Consider the following 22,203-nt stretch of genomic DNA (forward strand, 5'->3'; position numbering starts at 1 on the left):
CCAAGTGCTTACCCCAATCTCCAGGGATTCAGGAACACCCATCACCTGGCAGTTGGACTTCTCTTCCCCTAGGACTTGAGGCACACTTGTGCAGAGAAGATGCCAGACCTTACAATTCACCATGTGGCCAAGGATGGCGCTGGCCAGATCTGACCTAAAAACAGAAAAAAATAGTTTAAAATGTCTTATTTAAATGACTTTGTCCCTTTACAATTTCTAATTTGTGAAATACTCAGTAAATAAATTGTAGCTGTTGTTTATTTCTACCACGTACAGCTGCTTCTGCAACTTGGTTATTGCCCCATCTTTCCTGGTGGTAGAAGACTTCTCAGTTCTCCCTGCCAGTGCACATTGCAGGCCCCAGCTTGCCTCACACCCAAGCCAGCCATGTCTAGACATTTGGAGTTTTCTACAAAAAACATGATAGTCTACCAAGGAGAACGTAGAAAGGGCATGCTTAATTGATTCCTTTTAGCTCTTCTGCTGGATTTTCTTTAGACTTAGACTGATTTTCATTAGGTTTTGTGCACAGAACTTTTTCTAATTTATGTGTTTACCATTTCTCATTTTTTTTCAAATATGTATATAACTCCCTATATATCTCTCTATAGTTCTATAAGACTATATAACTCTCTATATGTGTAAAACTAGAATACAAGAATATAAAAGAATCTATCATCTATCTATATTCTTTAGAGTGTTACTTAGTTTAGAGCTTTAATTGAAAGCCATAAGAAAACAGTGCCCTGTAATTTTGGATCATTTCTACATACTGTGCTAATTGCTCTATAATTTCTCCTCTATGCTACTAAGGATGTGTGTTTGTGTATGCATTTGAAGACTATTATCTAAACTACTCAAAATCAGATGATAAAAACTGTGTGCTCGTGGCTCAGGCCGGCAACCCTAACTACTCAGGAGGCTGAGATCTGAGGATCACGGTTCCAAACCAGCCTGGGCAGAAAAGTCCACGAGACTCTTATCTCCAATAAAGTCCCCTGAGTTCAAGCCCCAGGACTGGGCAAACAAACAAGCAAACAAAAAACCCTAATAAAATTTTGCTAACTCTGACCTACTATTTGCGGTGCAGTATTCTACAGCTGTTTTAATAAGACCTTTGGGGTGTTTGTTTTATTCTAACTTCAGAACTGTATTTCTGTGAGTGTGCGGGCCATGCATCTGGCTGAGAAGGGGATAGAAAGGAGGATAAACGATGGAAATACACCAATCACACCAATGCCTAACACACTTAATACACATGCTTTTACAGAGCCTGGGGGCCATCTATGTAAAGCATCGATTTTCATTTTTTCACGTCCAGGTGAAACTCTTGTGCAAATTCCACTCTCCTATTCCGTGATTCTAGCTGAGGTAGGTTTTACTTTACCTTTTTACTTTGAGTTACTGCAGGACTACCTATGGAGAAAGTTGGAACTTCTTAGAAGTGGCTAAGTTTATGTATTTTCTTCCCTGTGTGGCCCATTGGCCTTGGAACTTTTATTTACAACAACTTAGTCATGAAACCACACAGATAGAGAATTTGTAAGATTTATTCTTCAACCAGTGTAGGAAATAGTAATGAGACAACTACTTATTGCAAAAGTTTTCTTAGGAAAGTATGACTTTTTATCTTCAGAGAGAACTTGGTTGCCTTACATGTGAAACGGTAACTTCTCTGTACTTCACTTTGACAATAAGAAAGAAGAAGAAGAAGAAGAAGAAAATCCCAAGAACTTTTTGACATACTTGGTAGATCATTTTAATGTTTCAATGAGGTCAAAACTTCTGGCCAGGAACTGGGAATGTGGCCTAGTGGTAAAGTGTTTGCCTCATACACATGAAGCCCTGGGTTTGATTCCTCAGCACCACATATATAGAAAAAGCCGGACGTGGTGCTGTGGCTCAAGTGGCAGAGTGCTAGCCTTGAGCAAAAAGAAACGAGGGACAGTGCTCAGGCCCTGAGTTCAAGCCCCGGGACTGGCAAAAAACAAAACAGTAACCAATAGCTCATTAATTGGTGCAGAATAAATGAGGTGTAGAAGTAAAAATGATACTTTGAAATTCCAAGTTGCATAGTCCATAACTGTTCCATGGTTCAATTTCAGGTCCGTGTCATTTCCTCCTTGGATGACTGACAACTCATTGTATTCAGTCTTCCCCACCTCTCGCATAACCCAATTCAAACAGTGGTGAGCAGGATTTAAAACCAGAGATTTTTCTTTACATCATTTTTTTAGGATAGTCCTGGAGCTTAAACTCAGGACCTGAGTACTGTCCCTGGCCATTTTTTGCTCAACATTAGCACTCTACCACTTGAGCCAGAGCACTTGAGCCAGAGCACTTTCTAGCTTCTTTTTTTTTGGTAGCTGATTGGAGATAAGAGTCTCAGGGACTTCTCTGACTGGGCTGTCTTTGAACCAAAGTTCTCAGATCTCAGGCTTCTGAGTAGCTAGGATGATCTTTATGTAATTTGAAAATTACTTATTCATACTTTTTTGTTGTTGGTCTATTCGTATTTATATTACTTTGTGAGCTATGTTTGGTAGGGTTTTTTTTTTTGTTCTAGCACTTGTCCGTCTCATTTGTTATAAAATTGGATGCAATAAATTGTTGTAAAATTTATTTAAATTATTTTTCAATATTTTACATTTAAGTATAATTTATGCACAGAAAAGTACTCACATTTCCAGTGTACAATACTGTCTTACAATACATATGTATAATCCTAAAGCCTATGAAGATACAGAATATTTTATCGCCTCAGGAATCTCATTCTCTTTTCTGCACCATTCCTTTTCTTCCTCTCAAGATGAATGTTCTGATTTTTATCATAGTAGATCAATCTCAGCTGTTATTGAACAAGATATGAATGGAATAAAAATAGTCTATTCTTTCATGTTTGGCATCTCTAGATTAGCAAAATGGTTTTGAGACTCATCCATATATGTATTATTATTCTTTTTTGTGGTTCCAAAGATGATAGATACTTACGTTTCCTAAATCTTGGCCACAACAAAGCTACCATCTGGGATGTAATCCTCATAGCCTTTATAGAAGTGACTTTTTTTGTCTTGGGTAATTGATTTGGTGTGATTTTTTATAGGTTACAAGGTTGATAAAACTTTAACTATACAAAAATTGCCAGAGTTTATCCAAAGCCAATTAAATCTGAGCATTCAGATTGTTAAACATACTTGCCAATATTTCATATTTAATTATTCATTTAGCTTTCTAGTCTTTTTAATTTGAGCCATTTCAGTGTTTTTAATACTAACTGTAGTTTTTACTTTTATTTTATTTTATTTTTCAAATTTTTATTATCAAACTGATGTACAGAGAAGTTACAGTTTCATACGTTAGGCATTGGATACATCTCTTGTACTGTTTGTTACCTTGTCCCTCATACTCCCCTCTCTCCCCCCCTTTCCCTTCCCCCCCTCTGGAGGTGTTCAGTTCACTTACACCAAACAGCTTTGCAAGTATTGCTTTTGTAGTTGTTTCTCTTTTTTTAACCTGTGTCTCTCAAATTTGGTATTCCCTTTGAATTTCCTACTTCCAATACCAGTAAACACGGTTTCCAATATACTCAGATAAGATTATAGAAAGTGTAGGTACAACCACAGGAAGGTGATACAAGAACATCATCAATAATAGAAGCTACAGATACACATAGGACGTTGAAAGTAGTTATAACTGTGATATAACAATTGTTTCCATAACATGGAGTTCATTTCACTTAGCATCATCTTAGTTTTTACTTTTAAATGCTTTCATTGAGATATAATTGGTATACAATAAATTGCATATTCAAAGTGCATAGTTGCTAACTTTAGTCATAGGAATACAATTGTGAAGTCATTCTGACAGTCCAGTTAGTTAATGTATTATTATTATATCTAACATTTCTCAATGTCAGTCATCTATATGTCATCTATCTATCTATCTCACATTGATTCAATTGTCCCAGTACCATTTATTAGAAAGATTATCTTTTCCTCACTTAATTTCCTTTGTACTACTGTGAAAAACCAATCACACACACACACACACACACACACACACACACATACACATATGAGGTACAATGAACATCATTCTGCGTAATCTTTCTATTTATATGTACCACTATCATGTATGAATTACAGTGGGTCACTAATACATCTTGAAATCAGGTAGTATCTTCCAATATAAAAACATTTATTTTTAAATGTTTTTGCCTACTCCACATTATATGAATTTCAGTAAGAATAGAGAATCAGTTTGTGGGTTTCTAGGTAAAAGCCTGAAGGAATTTGATTAAATTTATCTTAGGTTTTCTTTCTATATTCCATTTTCTCACTGTTTTGCTTCTGTCGGCTTCTCCTTTGCAACTCTTCCTTTGAACTCATGAACTCAATTTTGTTTCCTTCCTTCCACTCTACTTGGGTACAGAACTCTATCTCAAGTCTTTTTCATCTTTTGCTTAGCTGAGCTTCAATCTCCTTCAATCTAATCCTTTATTTGATTCTTTTGCCATTACTCATTATGAAGAACAGAAACATAAGTCTATGTGCATTTCCCCAAGGAAGACAATCTGAGCGCAGGAATCTCGGATGGGCTTGTAGCTTAGAGGTGCTTTTCTTTATAGTAGTTTTTAGATTCTCAAGAGAACTATAACATGTACTCATTTATTCCTCAGGGCACATTGCCTCCAAAACTATCCTGGGAAAAGCTGAGGATAAATAATAAATAAATAAAGTATCCTCTAGTACCAGTGTTTGATATGCCAGGTGTGGTTTAAGGAACTCCTGGTAAATCCTGGATATGGGGCATTAAGACAGATCTGTTATCTATTATTAGGGCCTGGCTAGAGGAAGCCCATTTTTGGATGGTTTCTTCCCCCTGGGTATCTTGAACTGGGTGTTAAGGAGTGGAACATATGTTTTAGATGTAGAAATTCATGAATAAAATGGCCTTTGGGTAAGCCTAGGTATTTTCAACATCTGGTCCTCAAATGCAGAAACCAACTTTGTTTTCCTCTGGATGTAAGAACCATCACGTAGTTTCAGGGATAGCGAGGGCCCCAGCAACTGCACTCTAACGGACCCCATTGTCTTCATGCTGTCCCCAATATGCTCAAGTTTCATTCTATTTTTCTTAGACCCAGACAGGACTGTTTCTCTCTAATTTGAAAAAGATTAGTTTTTGACATTCTTCTGTTTCATTCAGTGTAGTGTTCAATTTCCATCACTTGGCACTGAAAGGCTTTTTACCACTTGTTTTATTTCAGCCTCGTCACCCCTACATTTCTACAACTCTCCATTGTAGGTAATGTGGCTACATGTGTTTTGCAATCTTTCCACTTCTGCTTCTTTAATTTCCCCTCCCTGGAATATCTTTTCTTACTTTTGATATTGTCTAAATCTTTCAATATTCAGCTCAAGTGTCACCCTCTGTGAGCTTTAACTACAAATTTCTTCAGAGAATATAGCCTTTTGTAGCAGATACACACATCTGGTAAGTGCCAAGATTCAACCACGGTGCTCTTTCTTTATTCTAGTATTGATGCTTTTACCCTTGTGTGCCCCTTATTTGTCACTTACAGCCGTGGGTTTTACATTTTACTTCAAATACTTTCGGAAAATATGATTGGTCAGTTCGGGTGATGATAAGACACCAATTCTGTGTAGTCTAGACAAATAGGAATCTGTTATAAGGAAATCAAGAAACTAAGGAGCAATTGGAAAGGCACTAGGGAACAAAGCAATCAGGTTTCAGGTTCTCTATGGAGTTACATGGTTTCTTCTGACTTCCTTTTGAATGTTGTCTCCCTCTTTCACTTACCTATCCTCTCACATTCATTACTTTTTCTCAGTGACAGGAAATGGTCACTCTAGCCATGAAAGGACACTGTCTCTGTGTTTCCCAGACCAAAACACTCATTGCCATTTTACATTCCCAATTTCAGTTAATGAAAGAGCAAATCTAAATAGGGCAGCCAGACAACAACAAGAGACACTACCAAAATAATCTCATAGTTGTAGATGCTGATCTCAGAGAAGGGAAGATCTAGGCCAAGAAGATACCACTAAAAGACTACTGGGGAAAACAAATGGGTTTATTTTGATAAGTTTATGATTTAGTCACTGTATTGACTATGGATTATTCCAGTAAGAATGATTTTATTGTTGCTTCTTAGGTGAAAGTGTAGACAATGAAAGATGAATGAATATATTTCCATTCTGGAAATGGGGTTTTTATTGTAAGCTTTAGTTACTTAGTATAATATGTGCTTTTGGTATTTAGTAAGATATTTTTTTTTGTGTGTGTGTGTTTTCTTTTTTGGTACTGGGGATCGAACCCAGGACGTTGCACTTGCTAGGCAAGCGCTTTGCCACTGAGCTACATCCTAGCCCTAGTAAGATATTATATATCATCATACCTTGCTATATTGATCAGTAAGAAATCTTTCATTATTCCAAGGAGAATCAAATCCCTTTGAGATCCTACTTGGATGTAAGAGGACATAAATTTTTCTTAATGTTTCTCTGAAGATTTTTTTTTTATCAAAAATTATATATAATTTTACTATCCCTGACAGCAATGAAAGGTTGTTTTTCTCACAGCCCACCTCCTGGGTAGGATGGTAGTTTCTCATATAGTTTTTGCTCTCTATTTGAGTGAAGTGTCAGATAGTTTCCATAATTTCAGTGGGAATAGCAGCCAGATTCATCACTGTATGGTAAGCCATGCCAACGGGCCGAATGTCCAGAAGAGAACCACAGATTGCCTCCCAGGGCTTTCATATCCTTGTTTGTTAATTGAGTGTTGACAGACTGTTTACCTCTTTGTTAAGGAAGGGAGGAGAAACAGACTGGGCTTTCTGCATGCAAGATCTGACTTAGGCAGTGTAGGAGGGATTGAAATATGTTAATGGTGATCTTTGGGAAGGAATTGGTTTACTCGCATAGCATTTCTTTTTGTGCAACTATTAATGGAGAAACAATTGCTTGTTTTGTTTTTGAGTTAGTATCCATTTATAATATGAGGGGAGGTCCATTGTGATATTCCCATTTGTGCATACAGTGTGTTTGGGCAAATTCACCCCTCAGCCACAGAAAGCTGATTTAATAGCATTTGAAAGGTTTGAAACTCAGAAAAGTTTTGAGAGACAAAAAGGAGCTGTTTAATGAAAAAAAATCATCCTCTCTCTTTTTCACTTAAATTCTTTTTTTTTTTTACCATCCTTAAAACAGTTAATTAGAATAATGGCTTTTGTGTAGAAAGAAATCCAACGTTATTTTCATTCCCAAGAGATATGTGATTTGTAATATTGGTGCAAATTCCTCACTTATATAGTAGAAGATAAGGTGGGATAAAAATCATGTTCCATCTTAGAACTTTGCTTCCCAAATGCCAATTACTCTAAATCAAATCTCCTCTTTTCTTTACAAGTACCTTTGCTGAAAAAGCTATGTACAAAACTCCCCATGTCCTTCTAATCTCAGACGATTCAGATGTTGTCTGTGGAAAAATACAAACACGATCTAAGCTTGAAAACCTTGCAGTGACTTTAAATTGTTAGAGTCCTGTGGGCATTGGAAGCTGGATAGTTTAAGAATGTATTATCTACAGAAAGTGACTGATGAATTCTGTAAGCCAACTGGAGTTTTGATAGGAACTATTTTTTGGAACATGTATTAGTGAATCATAGAAGAGAACTAATTGTGACTATGTGCTTTTTTTTGAATCCATGAGGATGAATATGTATGTGTTTTATTAAAAGGAGTGAGGAAAAAGGAAGATAGAATTATGGTACAGGAAATGGGAGTCAAAGTGGAACAAAATTGTTTATTGGCAGGTACACTGGAGTAAGGGTTACATCTAAAAATATAGATTATGAAATTTAAGTTTCTAGAATAAAGAGAATGCTTATAACTTCTAGGCAATATATTCCTTCCACATTCTTTCTTTATGGAAAAACTTTTTAATGAAGGAATTAAATGTGATTTCTTTTGCAAATCAACTCTCAATCTTGCTTAGAAACCTAAGTGATTCACAAGTGACTTATTTCTGTGAATTATTTCTTCCATGGAAACATTATTTTGGCTTTTTTTTTCTTTTTGGCTCAACCAATGTATATTTCTTATACACCTATTATGTGTTGGATTGCATCTTAGAACTACAATGTTGTTCATTTTCTGATGGTCTTTCTGTATTTCCCATCTCAGTAAAAAGATACCATTGCATTCTGTAACTCTAATATACCATCAGCCAAGGGTCCCAGACATTTTCTTGATTCTTTCCATGATAAAAATACTCTGGCCAGCCAAGATGTTGTGGGATTGAGCTATGCTTTGTTTCCCTGTTGACTATTATAAGTATCAATCCAAAGGCCACTCGGGGTAGAAGAGTGTCCCTTAGGACTTGGAACATTTGGATTTTTCCTCCAAAGTCTTCTGTAATGAACAGAGTTATTTCAAAAGTATTCCCTGCAGCTCATGTCTTAATTTGATCATCTGGGAATAGGAAAGAAGATCCTTCGCAATGCACCACTAACTTGGATTTCTGTGGTATTACATACAATCCTCTCATTTATTTTCACAATGATAGTGTGGTTTCGGAGCCAAGTTCTGCAGACATTTGGGGGAGAAGAAATAGAATGCTTTAGGTGGTTCCACATTCTTTAAGTGAGGTCTGATGGTATTTATTTATTTGTTCCTCATTAAACAGAAACATTCACCATGCACTACACATACCCTTGCACCTTTCAAGATGCAGTTCTTAGCCTGTGGGCCTGTTGGCTTAGTGGCAAAAATAAAATAATCAACCTCTTCAGTTGCAATATTAATGAAGATTTTGAAGTATCACTGAAGTGAAAGAAAATCAACCTGTTTGACTCAAGAATGTTTTGTTTGCCCTTTACATCCTGGTGTCTGTGTTCTGAGAATGATAGATCAAGTCCCCCCACCCAAACTTGCTTTATTACTTTGAATCAGAAACTTAGAAAAGGGAAATTAAACTATAAAAGAGGTGAACTACAAGACATTAATCATGCCATCTCCTCTGGTATTTGCTTACTTGGTTCTTAGAAGTGACAGCTGCTTACTAACATGCCCTTTGCCTAGAGGAGGGGGATATACTGGAGAGAAATTCTGCTTTCTAAAGCTTCTGGTAATTCTCAGGTATACATGCAATAAATTACTATGTGGAAATGAGGACAGTAAACTCACAGATGACTTTTGTTTAAGAAAGCATCTTTGCTATAAATGAGAAACTCAATGAAGATTTTTAATGACTGAGTGACTTTTTTTCTTTTAGTCCTTTCATTTTTGCTTTACATTACCTGCTCTATGACTGTAGAATACACACATACATGGGCACACACACACACACACACGATAATATCTGAGAGTTCTGATAGAACAACGAAATAGGATATTAGTATATGTAAAATTGCTCCTAAGACAGAAATGCTTGAAGTTCTTCTACTAATCTGTGGTTCTTATATTAGTCTCATGTTATTCTACGTCCTAATCTAAAGATTGCAATTACTTCAACTTCCTTTAAGGACAAAAGTTATTTTCATTTTACTGTTATCTTTTTAATATTTTTCACACACAAAATTGGAGGTTCATTAAATTTAATTCTAAACTGAGATAATCAATGTTTGGGGCCTGGGAATATGGCCTAGTGGTAGAGTGCTTGCCTCGGATACATGAAGCCTTGGGTTCGATTCCTCAGCACCACATATATGGAAAAAGCCGGAAGTGGCGCTGTGGCTCAAGTGGTAGAGTGCTAGCCTTGAGCAAAAAGAAGCCAGGGACAGTGCTCAGTCCTGCAGTTCAGTCCCCAGGACTGGCAAAAAAAAAAAAAAAATCAATGTTTGGCATAGAAATTCTGGAATTTCATTACATTAGGTCTGAAATAGATTCAAAATTAGTAATAGCAAATTTTCAGTTTAATGATGAAGACAATAAAACAATTCAACTTCATTCTGTAAAGACAGTGATTTGTGTTAAGATGAAATGGGATTGTTTGAAGTAGTACTCATATAAATCTATAATCTTGTTGGCATCGTTTGTTTGTACATAGGGGATTATATCTTAGAATTTTGAGCCATCACCATTATTAAAGAATCATGGGCTTCCTAAGATAGCATTCACTTCAGCTTTTTATTCTAGAAACCCAAGATAATCTGAATTGAGTCAGAGTTAAAAGCTCTTACCACATTTTCCCGCCGCACCTGTTGAATTTCTTGTAGGAGTTTAGAAAGCTGGATGAGAAAATAAGTAAATGAAACTGTGACTTTATAGCAAAAGAGTGTTAAAGAATGGTCTTTTATTTAGGATGTTTCCCTATTCCAAATACATATCAAGACAAAACCCACTTCTTTCTTGATGCATATCTTATAGGACATTAGGAATGTAATTCTTATTTTTAGTTTTTTTAATAGGTACACTGTTTCAATGTAACTTTTTTTTTTTTTTTTGCCAGTTCTGGGGCTTGGACTCAGGGCTTGTGCACTGTCCCTGCCTTCTTTTTGCTCAAGGCTAGCACTGTACCACTTGAGCTACAGCGCCACTTCTGGCTTTTTTCTATATATGTGGTGCTGTGGAATCAAACCAGGGACTTCATGTGTACAAGGCAAGCACTCTACCACCACTAGGCTATATGCCAGCTCTCAATGTAACTTTGAATTGAAAAGGGCCCCAAACTCTGAAATTGTTCTTCTAAATACTCTAAATACTACAAAATCTAGCAAACACAGGCATGTTCCTTGGAATCTGAATATCAAGAGGAAGCTGAGTTGCTGACCCAGCTTTCATTTAGTAGTGATGCTTGGAGAAAAGATACCCCAAAGAACACAGAAGTATGATGCTTCTGGTTTCTATGAGATCTTTTCCTCTTTTGTAACCTTTTCTAATTAAATATCTTTTCTTAAACTTGCTAATAATCTAATTTTGAAAAGCTGTGGTTATGCAGGCCTGTTTTTGTTTATTTGTATTTTAAGATGGTGAGTTTACTATATCCAGGTTCCTTAACTACTTACCACCTATAGGTTAAACCTGACTTTTATGTATTTTTGGCATTCTAAAGAATTAAATTAGAACTCACAACATCATGGAAGTAACACCCATTAGAATTCTGCACAGGAAAAGTGTCATAGGGATTAGCAAAGTGAATTACACTCATTCCATGTGCAGATACGAGGGTTTTATATTCTACCTTCTGGGAGAATGTTCAGTCATTCTTGGCTTGGATGCTTCTAGAGAAGTGGGTGTTATTGCAGACTCAAAATCTGGGGTTGGTGCTAATTGAGGAGGTATTTAGTCCTTGGTGTGGGCCCACATCAGATAAAATTTAAGATGACACTTCATCTTTCCCTTTTCAGCATCTGAGTTGAAGTTCTTGGCTTGACAGTCAATTGGTTTTTGGAGGTGAGAGAAGAGAAGCATGTATTTGTCTGAAATTCTCTTAGTCATGGTCTCTCTATGAAAGGCAGGCTGGCTATGTAACATTGAGTTCAAGTCATGTTAGCATTCTGTGGAGTAACTGTAAGTTGACTGCTTTGTGGGTGTGATATTTGGACATGCTTCGGCAAATGTTCTAAACAGATTTTTTTTACACCCTTTTGGAGCTGCCAAAGGAAAATAAAGAAGAAACCAGTATGTCTCAATGACCCAAAACACAACAGTTAAAAATAGTCAAGCTAACAATATTGAAATGGCACTTTCACAATTACAGTGTTGTATAGTGATATATTATATAAACATTTCTAACTGTGCCCAACTAGACAATGGACTATTTACTCAGAGCTCAGAAGAGATGAGCTATGAAGCCATGAAAAGGTGGGAAAATGTTAAAAATACATTAGAAACCCAAAGAAGTAAATCTAAAGTAAAGCATATATACTGTATATGTGTTTCTGACTATGTGATATCCTGGAAAAGGAAAACCTAAAGAAGTGAGTCAAAAGAGGCTTTAGAGGTTAGGCATGAATAGATAAAGCGCCTGGCACTATTAGGGCAGCGAAACTATTCTCTAATGTACTATAATGTCATGCACAAGTCCTTATACATTAGTCAGAAACTATAGAAATACAAGAGTAAATCCTAATGTAAACTAGGGGCTGCACGTGCTGATGATATTCCAATCTACAATCAATGGCTGGACAGTTACAAACGCACCTTTGTGGTCCAAGATACCAATAATATGTGTGTGTGTGTGTGCGTGTGCATGTGTGTAGAAGGGTAGGAGGGTATTTGTGTGCAAATAAGTTATATCGAAGCTGGGAGCTTCCTTCTTAATTTTTCTGTAAACATAATAGGGTTGTAAAAATGAAGTGTATAGCCAGGCACCCGTGGCTCATGCTTGTAATCCTAGCTACTAAGGAGGCTGAGATCTGAGGATGGAGGTTCAAACTAGCCCTGTGACCCTCTTAGCTCCAATTAACTACTCAAAAAGTGTAAGTGGCCCATGGCTCCAAATGGTAGAGCACTAGCTGTGAGCACAAAGAGGTTGAGGGACAGCACCAAGGTGCTGAGTTCAAGCTCTACAAATGACAGATAGATTAAAGTATACTCTCACTTCTTCTCAATTGAGTAATCCTAGAGCTGGTAAGGCTTGCTGTTTTCTCTTTTAATAATGACTACTCATCTGGGCACTCAAATTTCTACATATTAGAATCATGGTGCTCATCTGTCCTGGGCTCCTGAAGCTGGTATAGCTCTGTTGATTTGACTACTAGCCAGTTGGATTTAAGCTCTTCTACCTTTTTTCTTTAGCTTTATACCTTGAGATTGTGAAGTGGTCAGACAATGCATTTTCAACAAGAATAGAAAAAAGTATATTAGGAAGTATTATACATTGAAAAGGGAAGATCACGATAAACTTTGTGGATACCTAACATGTTTTCAAATATGAAATACTGAGAGTGAAAAAACCCCTCTGTTTTGTAGATGAATTGTTTTCACGACTATAGAAAAAATTTCCACCAGCATTTCTAGCATTTCCATGGTAGATTTGACCAATATGTGAGCATTTATAGAGTTTGGCTGTATAATGGATTTTTTTGCTTTTTAAAAATATGTCTATTTAATAGACTATCTGGAAGATGTTTAAAGGGAATGTGTTGATACTTAGACCTATTATAACAAACATTAGATGTGTTTAAAGTCCTTTTATCAAAATCTGTCTAGATTTCACCAAGGTTATTTTCAATTACAGAAATCCATTTCATCAACACCATTCCTTTATTGTCACGATCTGCCCCTGCTCTGGCTAGATTTAAGTATTTTTCAAAAACCCAATGTAATCATTTTTGAATCATCTATTTAAAATCCTCACCTTAAAATTAGAATCACATCCAGTTTAGTTACAATAAAAAAGACCCCTTGCCATTTCCTTGGGGTTCCACTCTAAGATTTTATCACATTATAAAGTAGATGAAAGTTCATGCTTGTAATTCAGTATCACTGACTTCTAATATTAGGTGTCAGAAAGTTGGAGTCTGGAATCAGATCTGCTTGGATGTGAACTCTTGGCTTGTTGCCTTGAGAAGCTTTATTAGTTTCTTTATGCATTCTATAATTTCTATATGAAAGTGTATTAATTATACCTACTGTGTCAGACTGTGAGCTGAATCCATATACCTAAGAGCACTTGCCTTGAAAGGGAGCATCAGGACATACCATTTCTTATTACCAAATAAAGTGAAGGATTGAATTAGTGTAATTTTTGTTACCATTCACAATATAGAAATATCTTTGGTAGTATTTACCTATTTATTTTTACGTTCTTACTGTAGTGGTAGTTTTTTTTTTTTTTTTTGCCAGTCCTGGGGCCTGACTCAGGGCCTGAGCACTATCCCTGGCTTCTTTTTGCTCTGCCACTTGAGTTACAGCGCCACTTCTGGCCGTTTTCTATATATATGGTGCTGGGGAATTGAACCCCGGGCCTCATTACAAGGCAAGTACTCCTGCCACTAAGCCATATTCCCAGCCTTGTAGTGATAGTTTTATTGTCTCCTGTAAGACTTCTTGCTCCTATGTTTTCTCAGGGAACCCCTTGAATAAAAGACTCAGTCTTTGAGATTGGATGAACTTGCATTTTCTGCCTATGGAGTCAGTGATTGTGTGGAGGGATTTCCTACTATGAGAGAGGCAGAGATGGGAGGAGGAAAAGAACTGAAGTGGTTTCATCATCAGTCTCCTACCAGGTTATGGTTCTTCTCTCTTGGTGGTTATCATTATTCTTCCATAACTATTCTCGTTCCAAGCCTCTTGCTGCCCATGCCCAGTTCTTGAATAAGGGAATAATTAATATGGCTCCTTTTCATCATCCTGCCCCCCTAGCATCTTTCCAGCGTTACTTCTGATTCCACTGTAAGGTGCAAGATACACTGCAGAAAATCCAAATTATCTTTTGTGATTAAAAAAAATCAGCAGGCATTGGTTTTAATTTTGTGTTTTATGGTCATTTTCTTCCCAAATTAAAACAAAAATAGTGCAGAAAAATTTAAAATTTTGTAAGAAAGTACAGGAAAGAAAGCATAATCTTTCATTTTCTGATCAATAAGAATTAACTATTGTGGATTATTTTGGTGACTTTTCGACTTCTTTCTTTAAAAGATTGCTTTTTTTCTTTTACAATTCTGCTAAGGAAAACAAGAAAAATGCAAAGAAATTAGAGTCCGTACTTAAAAATCTTTTAAACTGTTTGGTTTGAACTTTCGATAGTAGCAATCGATTCCTTTCATTAAAGAAAACTAACTGGTCATTAGCTTCTTTTGTGGCCAGTTGCTCTAGTTTTTCTTCACTATACACTACTTAATATCCATTTCATTCACTAATGGTATTTCTCATAGTATTATACACAATAATAGGTGTGTATACAGATATACACATTAAGTCTTTTTGCAGGGCTAACAATTGAGGCTTCAGGCATGTGAAGCCTAATAATCTGAATAATTCAATTACACCCCTCAATCTACATTTTGAACTGCTATGAGGGCTTCATTATTCTTGAGTTCTTTTATTTCAGTTTTCTTTGAGTAGATAAATTTGTTAAATAGTGTGTGCAGAGGCTCACAAGTTGGGTATTCCTTAAATTCTTTTATATCTGAGAATAGCTGCCTATTTATTATCTCCATACTTGATTAGCATTTAAGGTAAGTATAATAGTAGGTCACACTTTCTTTCCATTTGCATTTTGCATCTAATATTCTATTATTTCCTGGTACGGAATATTGCTGTGGGAAATTTTGAGATTGAACTTATTTTCCTTGCTGTTAATGATTTTTTTAACCCTTGGATGCATGTAGAGTTTACTTTTTACCGCTTCTTAAATTATAGAAATTGTATTTATTTTTCCATTGGGATGTTTAATTTCCCTTTGCTTAAAGTATTTTTTTAACTTTCACATGATCGAATAAACATTTGATTCCATTTATTGCAATTTATACTTTGTAGATAAGTCACCATGAATTTTCTCCTTGTTTATTAATTTATTCATAAGTGCAGTTAACTCTTTTGTCCTGCATGGCTTTTCCTGTGACAATAATTAGCTTCTAGAGATAGCTTGCCACCAGCAGACTAGCTAACTAACATAGATTCATGAAGGAACTCAAGAGAGATTAGCCAATGTAGAATAACATAGAATCTTGAACCAAAGTCATTTTAAGCCACTGTTTTTGGGTTTGTTATGTATTTTCTTTCTTTCTTTCTTTCTTTCTTTCTTTTTTTTTTTTTGGCAATCCTGGGGCTTGAACTCAGGGCTTAGGCTTCTTTTGCTCAAGGAGCACTCTACCTTCCACTTGAGCTACAATGACCCTTCCTGCCTTTTCTGTTTATGTGGTACTGAAGAATTGAACTAGAACTTCATGCATGCTAGCTAGGCAAGCACTCTACCACTAAGCCACATTCTCGACCCTGGACTTGTATTTTTTTATGCAGTACATAAAGTACTCAGCTCCATTAGCATCTTATTGTTGTTACATGATGGGAGTGGGAAATTCTCAAATAGTGGTTAAGTTGGTTGGCAAAGTTTGTGGTACTTAGATGTTAATAACTTGATATTAATTACAATGTAAAGTCAGCCCAAATTACTTACTAGTCATTTCGTACTTTATAACCTACTTTGCTGCATCCAAAGCATTGTGCTTGCCTCATTGTTTTATGGTTATTTTTGTTTTATTTTTATAAAGAAATCCAGGTATAAATCAAAACAGTTCTTATGACTTTTTTGTGTTAACTTCTTTCCTAATCTTGTGTTTCTTATTTTATATGGACAAAAAGTATGATTAAGTGAAAGCAACCTCTCTATTTTTTCCTATGCCTATGCCTTGTCTATGTTGAATTTTATTCAGAAAGGTATGCATCATCCATCAAAGGGATATACAATGAATTCATTTTGGCCTGTCAATATGGGAAATTGAAATACAAATCCTACAAAGGGTCCACAGAAAATAATGGCAAACAAATGCTCAGAAGCAAATAATTATTGAATGTAGCAGAATGTCACGTTTGTTTTCAGCCTTAAGGGCTCAAGACCCCTTTAATGGGCTTTGTTGGTAAAGATCTGAAGGCTTTCATGTCAGAGCCTGGAAGGTTGGTAATTTTGGCCTCTTTTTCAGCCTGGCCTATTCATTTGAAAGGTTGCCTGGCTGCAGAAGCACTTTTAGATTTTAGTGCTGGATAAAGTGAAAACTCTAGGCAGTTTCCTCCAAAATTGATTTAGGTGGACCCAAAATCTAACATATTTTTCTGGATATGGGTAAACTTAAGGCTCATTTGCATGTTTCAGCCGTGTCACCAGTCAAGTTAAAATTCATATTCTTTCTCACTTGGGGTTTGTACCAAATAGCAATAGCAATTTTGTGTACGGAAGAAATCCCACTGAAATCAGAAAATGTGAATTGGGACTTGGCTCTATGAGCAACTAATTGAATAACATTTGGCAAATCTCCTAACTTAGTTGAAGTCCACTTTTCTAATCTGTAATGGGAGACTAATAGCATGTTATTTTCCTTAGTGAATCGGGAGTAAAATCTGGGTAGAGTAGCTTTTACAAAATGCTCTTAGGCCTTCATTTTACCTCCATTTATGGTTCAATATGTGAGGGCTAGCATCCTTTGACCCGAGCGCATGATTCTACCCTTTCTGCTTTTAAAGTTGCTAAATAAATTGATAAATTAGGCTCTATTAGACTTAAGCATGTCTCTTGAGAGTCCATGATGATTAAACTTGCAATTTTAGGTTTTGGATCCAAATAAGGTAACACTAAACAAAGCAAAGCAAAACAAAGCAATTTAAAACCCCACACTTAAACTACTTAAGCCAATGAAACAACAGTTTGAGGAGAGATTTAGAGATATAAACAACCTGGAGCACATTTTCCTAAAAAACACAGTTCTACCTGGGCTCACAACACAGCAGCTACTTGGGGGACCATAATAAAAGAATAAGGAGGCTAAAGGAGCCTGGATGATATCAAGTATAACAGTTTATTCATAAAACTGATGTTCTTCTAACTCCTGTTGATCTTCTTTAGCATGTATGCATCCATCCATGCATCCATGCATCCATCATCCATTTAACTGTCCCATCTTTCTGATGACATATTAATTGAAGGCCAGTGCATATCTGACACCTTGGCAGGCACAAGTTCATGACTGTGTACTTGGTTCATTTTCTGACTTATATACTTAAGAATTAACGGATGACTGTTCCCATGCCTCCTCTAAGGTTCAAATTTCTGCTAGTATGAATCTTGGAATAAATGAATACTTAGTTTCCAATTCTGTGATCTAGGGTTACGGCTTCCCTTTAGTTCATAGATTATCTTGAAAACTATCAGTCTGCAGTACACCGAGCTATATTTCGGTTTTCTGCCACCAAAGGGAGTATTCCTGATGCAAATGCTACCTCTCAGCAGCTGCTAATCTCGAGGCCTTAATTAGACTTCCGCCATGGACACGGCTCACTGCTGTCATCTTGTCCTTGAATGTAACAAGCTTTGCTAACCAGTTTCAGCAGTGCTTTTAAATCAATTTCTCTAAGAAAACATTCTCTAGTAAAAGTAGGATGTAAGCCACAGTAGAGGAAAAAAATTACAGATGAAATTATTTTCAGTGAAAGATGTTATTTTACCAGATATAGTTAAACTATTATACTTCAAAAATGAATGTAAAATTTATTAATGAAATATTTAGTATTTTAGTCTTACAAAGTTTTTGAAAACCTAGTGTGTGTTTCATGCTTTCAGTACATCTTGACTTGAAGTAGCCATACTGTAAATGCTCTTCAAATGCTAATGGATACCATACTGAATCATACAACTCCAAGAGTGAATTTGTCATCTAGCCTCATGTCTGCTCATTAAGACATTTCTTGAACACTTCCTTTGTGTCCAGCACTCTTGTAAATTCTTATTGTTACACAGCACATAGGCACATTTCCTTTTCTCAAGTAGCTCTACAGTACATCAAAAACAGACCAGTGTGTTAGGTATTTCAGAAAGAGGATGCTTATGATGACAATGATGTGATATGTGCAAAATCCAAAGAGCCCCCAGAGAGGGGGAACCTGGGACAGGACTACATGCTCAAGGAGGGGATATTTGAACTTAATCTGAAGAGAGGATCAGGTTCCTAAAACACTGGGAACAAAGCCACAAGGAGAGCCTGGTAGAGAATAATGCACGGAGCAGATGGAAATGTTTAAACAAAGTATCCTTGTTTGTATGCCCAAGTCATAGCATGCTCCCAGCACATAGTGGCAGCTAATGAGTGCCTACTACTCAGAGAAAAAGGCTTCTGCCTTCTTAGTAGGAAGTGGAGAAAGAAGCAAGAGAGATAGATAGAGCAGGCCTATCACAAAGAGCCCTGTATGGCTTTGCAATTTATCCAAAGGCCAAAGGGAAACTATCATCTTTGTCCATGAATAAATTTAAATAGAAATGTAAAACATCATACATGCAGTATTTAAGAAAAGGGCTCTGGAGGAAGAATCTCAGAGTTTAAGCATGAGGTTTAATATAAGTTCTGTGATCTTGGGCAAATAATTTTGGTCGGTCTGTCTACATGTTTCCTTTTTGTTAGTAATGGGGCTTGAACTCAGGGTCTGGGCACTGTCCCTGAGCTTTTTTTTTTTTTGTTGTTCAAGGCTTGTGCTCTAGTACTTTGAACCACAGCTCTACTTTCAGTTTTATGGTGGTTAATTGTAGATAAGAATCTCATGGACTTTCCTGCGTGGGCTGGCTTCCAACTGTGATTCTCAGATCTCAGCCTCCTGAGTAGCTAGGATTACAGGTGTGAAACACCAGCACTCAGCCCACAATCTGTCCTATACCAAGTTGTAGATATTGTTGGTATTTGCATTACAAGATGATTGCGAGAACTGAATGAATTGTTATATGAAACAGTCTTAGACTCATTGAAGGGACTTGATAAATGTCAGATGTTATATTTACAGAATTTTAGGTGATAAAGCATGGTAAAGAGATCTGCATTTTCAAAAACATCATTGTCACTGAGGATTGAAAAACAAGTTCAGTGAGAAGGATGGGCTCACATTTTAGGCAGATCCATTCCAGGGCACAAGTAGCAGCAAGGGAAAGCAGTGGGAACCGCGAAAAGCCTAGAGGGCGAGTGAATTTGGTAATTAAGGTGGTGAGGAAGAAAGGGTGACAAATGGTTTGTTATAACTTCCAAGTTTCTGTCCTAGGTCCTGTGATGAGAGATGGCACACGTTCACAAGTTTCTGGGAGTACAGAAAGATTGGCTTAGTGGCTTGGCATTAGAGAGCAGGTGGAGAGTGAGGGTGAAAAGGAGGAAATGGGTTGAAAATGACTGATGTAATTAGACATGTCAAGTTCAGGATCCTGAAGAGATAACCCAGAATAGATATTTTAGTGGGGGAGAGGTATGCAGGGCTACATCTCAGGAGAAATACTTAGGAACTGACTTCTTACTTTCTAAAGATAGTCAGTTAAATCCTTTTTGAACTGAGAGATGACAAATTTACTACACAATTTAAAGCAGTTTTATATGACTACCATAAACAAATCAGATTATGTTATAAACTATTTTAAAGAGATGATACAGGCCTATACAAAGCATCCCAATCTTAAATTGTGTTTTTAAGACAGCAGAAGGTTCAGTAACTGAATAGAAAATAGAAAAGCTCATTCTACTTTCTATAAACATCGAAAGCATAGGTCATATTCTAGCAGGTGCAAGAAATTAGACAGAAGTGAAAGGTATACTCTCAAAGTGTTGTCTTGCCTAATTTTGCCTAAAATTGGGGTACATTATTTTCATACTGTAAAGCCCTCTCCCTCCTTTGGACTATCTGCTGTTGAGTATGGAATGCACTTTTTAGACTTAGACTCAAGTCACTCAGTAAATTCAGGAAATACATATGTAAACTAATGCCAGAGAAGTGGATCCCTGGACACTGGGGCTCTGTTAGAGCCATTTATAGGGGAAAATCCCCAGACCTAACTGAAGGGGTTCATTTAGCAGATGTGCACCTGGCAAGCACTTAGATAGGGCTGGGCGGGGGATGGGGGTGGGGAGGAGGGGGTGGGGAGAAGGGGGAAGAAAAGAAGTACATTGTGACAAAGGACAGATGTAGGTCGAGTTTGAGAGCTGCAGAAACCACTGAGTGATGGATAAAGATGCTGAATGGGAGAGGAAACCAGAGGAAGAGAAAAGATGAAGCAAGAAGTTTGTGACAGATTTGTATTTTCATTCCACAATTGTGTTGCCCTTTTTTGAATGAGGATTATTCATCTCCCCCTAGTGGACCTTGGGCTTGATCTTTTGACTTACTGTGACCCAAAATATGAGGGGCACTGATGCATATTCCTTTCAGGCAGAAGCTTTACAAACTATTGGGAAATTTTCCATCTTTATTCAGCTTATTCCAGATAGAACTTGCCAGTGATGTATGTGCAATGACTGGGGAGGTCAAAGGCTAATTTGAGGTCAAACTCCAAGCCAAGTGTTCTGTTGTTCTCTAGGTATCTGTTAAGGATAGCTAAGACAGACCACTCATGGGTCCCTATACTGTAGGACCACAGTCATGTAGCATTCTGCTTATAAAGACTCATAGAGCTGGAATGTATCTCAATGGTATAGTAGTTGCCTAGTGTGTGCAAGGCCAGGGGTATTCTTGGCATCAACAACAAAGAAGTAGAACAAAACAAGAAACCACTTAGCTTCACAAGCATAGGCTTCCTTTAGGGAATTAGGACTGTAATCAGATAATTTCTAAGTAAATCAGCACAAGACATCCTATGAGTTGGTAGAAAACCTCTTGTTTCTATTGATTGTGAACTTTTCATGAAGCTACTCATTATATGATGACTCATGTGTGACACATTGTTCATAGAATTTGTTTTGTCCTCCGTGAAATGGGAAAAATGCCCTGCATGCTCTTAAGGATGACCCTGTCATTAGAAAAGTAGTTAAAGAATAATGGTTGGTGGTTGAGAGCCTGGCTAAATGGACATCTCAGTTGACTCTGTGTATTATCTTAGACAAATTACTTCAGCTCATCAGCCTCTGTTTCCTATTTCTAAGAGGTAACAGAAGAACCTATGAGATAATTCTCTGGGAGAATTAATTGGAAGAGCCACATGGCAGAAACTGTAATTGTTTCCAGCAAGATATTTAATCAAGTCACGTATTTTTACCTTATTTTCCATATCTCAACCAGATAGGAGAAGAATAAAGTAAGAAGTTGGCCAACGTAGTTAAATCCATGATGCTTGTTAGTTTCTTTGTGTTCCTTATTCTCCTACTGAAGGTTTCCTGGTTTCTTTCAGAGAGAGGGTAAAGCCAGATCTGTGGGAGACAGGTAGGGAGCAGAGAAGAAGCCTGACGTCTGCTTTAATGATTATGGAACCTCCGTGGGCTATAGTTGGCCAGCAGTACAAATGGCAGCAGGATTAGATATTCTTTTCCAATACCATGGAACCAGGTAGTCCATAAGGATTTTGATGGTAGCATTTTTTAAGTTTCATAGTAAGGGCTTTCCAGGGGATAGTATGTAATCTTTCTTTTGCTGGTTATAGTTCAGTTGAAAGACATTTATCTGAAATCAGACAATGTTCTCTTAATGGATTTTAGCTTTTTTTTTTTGCCTCAGAAACACATATGTCTAATCTCCTTACTTATACAATCTTTTATCTTTAGTATTTCAAAGCTATTCTTCT

The sequence above is a fragment of the Perognathus longimembris genome, chromosome 24 (genome assembly GCF_023159225.1).
Source record: "Perognathus longimembris pacificus isolate PPM17 chromosome 24, ASM2315922v1, whole genome shotgun sequence".
Lineage (NCBI taxonomy): Eukaryota > Metazoa > Chordata > Mammalia > Rodentia > Heteromyidae > Perognathus > Perognathus longimembris.